General features: G+C 37.9%; 1 pseudogene; it reads left to right on the forward strand.

The window, feature by feature from the left end:
* Nucleotides 1-640: 640 nt before the first annotated feature.
* LOC102876019 lies at nucleotides 641-946 on the forward strand (annotated as a pseudogene).
* Nucleotides 947-5,205: the final 4,259 nt, after the last annotated feature.

Here is a 5,205-nt window from a genome sequence, read left to right on the forward strand (position 1 = left end):
GTGAGGTTGGCGCAGGATAGAGCAGGGTTTAGGGCTGTTGTGCATAGGGTTGCTATGAGTCGGAAACGACTCGACGGCACATAACAACAACAACATAACAGGGCCTTAGGACTGGATAATGAATAAGGATGATAGAAAATAATTTATGCCTTTGCGTTGTAGTGTTGAAGAATAGTGAATAGAGTCCCAAATGCATAAATAGTCTTGCAGAGTGTGCAGCCAGAGGGCTCCTGGGAGGTAAAGTTCACAAAGTTTTTTCTCTCATATGATTGGCACATTGCTAGGAAAAGCTATTCTTTGGAAGGGGACATCATGCTTGGGAAAGTAGAGAGTCAGCAAAAGAAAGGAAGACCCTTAACAAGATAGACTGAACACAGTGACTTCAGTATTGAACTCAAATGTGTCAGAGATGATGAAGATGGCCCAAAATTAGACACATTCAGATCTTCTGTTCATAATGTTGCTATGAACAGAAGTCTAACTCCACTCAGTGGCACCTGACAACAAACTGCAATTTATGGCATGAATAGGCTTGTAAACCATTACCAAAAGACACAACTAGGAGAGGATAAAATTGATGACTGGCACCTCATTTTTAGAAAAAGTCCTTATGAGGGTCTAAGTCTGGGCAGCCGAAGAGATGAACAAAGATGCGCAGGTAAGAGCATCAATTAACCAAAAGTTGATAGAAACTGGAGAAAGAGAACACCTCAAAGGACTGCTGAGAGCCAAACTAATTGAATATGGCTGGAAGGACCAGTTGAAAGCACACTGTAAAGAGGTAATTAAAGAAAAAGGACTAGAACACATTACTGTTGATGACTTGGTGGCTGAAATCACTCTAAAAGTCAGAGCCCTGGTACCTGACAGTGCAAAGAAGGAACTCCTACAAAGAATAAGAACATTCCTTGCTCAGCATGCCAACATTTTAGATTGCATTAGATAATGTTGTTCTGTGGTTTTATTTCTGAAAGTGAAACTTGCCATAAATTAGAAATCAGTTTCCCAAAATAAAATCCTTTTTTGTATGATAATATACAGTTTTCATCAATGATGTATATATTGTATTGATTTTTTCCCTAAAAGTGTTATTTTAATAAATATCTCATGAATTTTAAAAAAAGTCCTTATGTGCATGAAAAACCTTTTCCAATCAGGTGACTAGAAAGCCTATAAAGTGGGGAAAAATATTTGGCAATGACATTTCTCACAGGGGACTCATAACAAAAATTTATAGAATAATTATACCTCTCTAAGAAGAAGATGAGTCTTCTTCCAATCTTGAGCCATATTCTTCTTCACGCAGGCCATCTTCTTGGATTGTTCTCTCAGCAAACAGATAGATACAGAAAAATGATATAAGCCTGGCACACAGTTTTTCTGATTTTAAACATGTGGTATCCTCTTGCTCTATTCAAACAACTACTTCTTGGTTCATAGACAAGTACAATTAAGTGTTCTTGAATTTCCATTCTTCTCAATGTTATCCATAATTTACTATGATTTTCACATTCAAATACTTTTGTGTAGTCAATAAAACAAGAGTGAACATATTTCTGAAATTCTCTGATTTCAGCCAAGATTCTTCTGAAATCAACAATGATAAATCTTGTTTCATGTCCTCTTCTGAATCCATATTGAATTTCTGAAAGTGCCCTTTAAATCTACTGCTCAAGGCATTTATCCCACCTAAATTTAAAAGCCATCTTAAGAACAAGTTCAAGGTGTTTAAACTAATGATCAAATATCAGATGAGTTGTGAGATGATAAGAAGGAATATCATCTTTGAAGAAGGAGGGCAGGAAGAAAGACAGGGAAGAAAGAAAAGACCAAAATTGATGTCAGAAAAGACTCTGGAAATTAGACTAGAATGTCAAGAAGCCACAACAAAGAGAAAAAATGCCAATGTAAAAGAGATGAACAGATGATTTCAAAGGGCAGCGTGAGAGGGTAAAGCAAAGTATTACAATGAAATCTGCAAAGAGCTGGAGTTGGAAAACAAAAAGGAAAGAACTCGCTTCGTGTTTTTCAAGCTAAGAGAACTTAGTAACAAATTCAAACCTTGAATTATCATTATGAAGGATGTCATGGGCAAAATCCTGACTAATCCAGGAAGCATCAAAAGAACATGGAAGGAATAAACTGAGTCACTCTATCAAAAATAACTTATTGACACAGACCATTTCAGGAAGTAGCATGTGATCAAGAATCAATGGTGATGAAAGAAGAAATTAAAGTCTCATTGAAGGCACTGTTCTTGTTGTTATGTGCCATTGAGTCATTTGTGACTCATAGCAACCCTATGTACAACAGCCCTAAACCCTGCTCTATCCTTTGCCTATCTTATTATCTCTGACACACCTATTCCCATCACCACAACGATGGAATCAATCCATCTCATCAAGGATCTTCCACTCCTGCACTGTCCCTCTACCCTCCCAAGCATGACGTCCCTCTCGAAGGACTAGTGCCTCTTTGCAACATGTCCAAAGTATATCAGACAAAGCTTCAGAATCTTTACCTCCAAGGAGCAGCCTGGCCCCCTCTCTCCAGGACAAACTTGTTTGTTTTCTTAGCAGTCCATGGTATATTCAATGCTCTTCTTCAGCACCAAAGCTCAAAGGCATCAATTCTTATCATCCCTAGTCATTGTTCAGCTCTCTGATGCGTAGCAAGTAATGGCAAATACCATGGTCTGTATCAGGTGCATCTTAGTCTCCAGATTGACATTGTTGCTCCTCAGTACTTTGGAGAGGTCTCTGACAGTAGACTTTCCCAACACAATTCATCTTTTAATTTCCTGAATACTGGTAACAAAATTGTTGATTGTGGAGCCATGTAAACTGAACCTGTTAACAATCTCGGTCTCTTCACCATTTATCATGATGCTGCCAACCGACCCAGTGGTGAAAATCTTGGTTTTCTTGATGTTGAGTTTCAATCTATATCGAAGGTCCTTGACCTACTGCAGCAAGTGCTTCAGGTCCTCCTCAGTTTCATAGGGGGGGGGGAAATCCCTAGCAATTGATTGAATATGAATTGACATGTTTCAACAATCAGATGCAGCCCTAGATGCGCTCATCAGGCTGTGCTAGGAAATTTGGAGGCAAGCTACCTGACCAGCAGATTATAAGAGATTCATAGTTGCTCCCATTTTCCAAGAAGATGATAGACTAGAAAGTAGAAATTACCAAACAATATTAATATCACATGCAATTAAAATCTTACTAACAATTATTTAAAACTGTCTAGAACAACAGTACGTCCACAGAGAATTGTCAGAAATTCAACCTAGGTTTAGAAGAAGATATGGCACCAGGGCTATCATTAATGATGTCAGATGGATTGTGACTGAAAACAGAACACCAGAGGGGTGTCAATGTGTGTTTTATTGACTAAGCAAAAGCATTTGACTGTGTGAATCATAGCAAATTATGACTGATGTTTAGAAGAGGAGGAATTCAAGAACATTTAATTGTGCTCATGTGAAATCTATACTCAGTTCAAGAAGCTATTGTCTGAACAGAGTAAGGTTTAAAATCAAGAAAGGTATTATGCAAGAATAACTAATATTTCTTTTAAAAATATATTAATTAGGGTGGAGGTATGGAGGGAAATGTGCAACAATAAATGAATGAAAATTCAACTCTTATGTAAACTTTTTTCAAGTCACATTTCTTAAAAAAAGGAGAAAAAAAAATCAAGAAAGATGTTTACCCAGAAAACCCGAAGGATGCAACAATAAAAGAATTAGAGCTAGTGGACTAATTTAGTAGGGTGACAGGATACAAGATCAATATACAAAAGTCAGTGGGATTCCTCTACAATAGGAAAGAGAACTCAGAGAAGGAAACCAATAAAGTGATACCATTTACAATGGCTAACGACACCAAAAAAAACTGTACAAAGAAAACTACAGAACATTTCTATGAGACACAATTAAAGACCTAAATAAATGGAAAAATTTCCCTGTTTATTGATGGGAAGATTTAATATTGTGAAAATGACAATGTTACCACAAGCCAGAAGAGACCAGTCCTTGGAGAACGATGTCATGCTTGGAAGGGTGGAGGGACAGCACAGGAGAGGAAGATCCCATATGAGATGGATTGATACAGTGACTGAGGCAATTGGGGGTCAGAATTAGTGAGACTGGCTCAGGACAGGGCAGGACTCAGAGCTGCTGTGGGTTGCAGGTGACTCGATGGCACATAACAATAATAACAACAACCAAAAGCAACCTACATGTTCAATGCAATCCCAATACAGATACCAAATTCATTTTTCAAGGAGATTGAAAGAAAAATTTTCAAGTTTATTTGGAGAGAAAAGGGATCCCAAATAATGCAAAGTGCTTCTGAAAACAAAAAATGAAGTGGATGGCATAGTAGACTTCGACCTCAAAACCTACACCCGACTAGTAACAAAAAGAACATGGTATTGGTCCAATGACAGGCACATAGACCAATAGGAAAGAATCGTGAACCCGGAAAATGAAACTATCTATGGTCAACTGATATTTGACAAGGAAATAAAACCTATCAAATGGGAAAATGACAACCTCTTCAACAAATAGTGCTGGCAAAATTGGACTGATAACTGCAGAAAGCTGAAATAGGATACATATCTCACACCATACACCAAAATCACCTCAACGTGGATCAGAGACCTGGAGTAAAGCCCGCAACCATAGAGTTCATAAGAAACAAACTGGCGCCAAGCGTGGGAGGTCTCGTCTATGGTATAAAGAGACTGCCAAATACAGCCAGAAATGCACAATTTGGAGAGGATAATATTGTTGAATGGGACTTTTTAAAGCTTAAATCTCTGTGTTCATCAAAACCTTTCTTCAACAGGGTGAAAAGAAAATCTACCAAATGAGGGGGGGGAAAACCCATTTTACAATACCATCTCAGATAAGAGTCTTATAACTAAAGTTTACAGAGTACTCCCAGATCTCCAAAAGAAAATGACTGACAACCCAATTATAAAGTGGGCAAAAGAAATATTTCTTCTTTGGTGTACAATCAAGACAGGAGAAAACTGGGGAGGGGGGAGGTCTGGGCAGGGAGAAAAGTGCTACAATGAATGAATGGAAACCCAAAATCTCTTCAAGGATATGAACATGTACGGCCAAGCACAATCAATAAGAGTGCATCTAAATTCCAAAATCAATCTCCATAATAGTCTATGTGTTTCCTACTG

The sequence above is a fragment of the Elephantulus edwardii genome, unplaced genomic scaffold (assembly GCF_000299155.1).
Source record: "Elephantulus edwardii isolate Elephantulus edwardi_28Jun2011 unplaced genomic scaffold, EleEdw1.0 scaffold00239, whole genome shotgun sequence".
In the NCBI taxonomy this organism is placed as follows: Eukaryota; Metazoa; Chordata; class Mammalia; order Macroscelidea; family Macroscelididae; genus Elephantulus; species Elephantulus edwardii.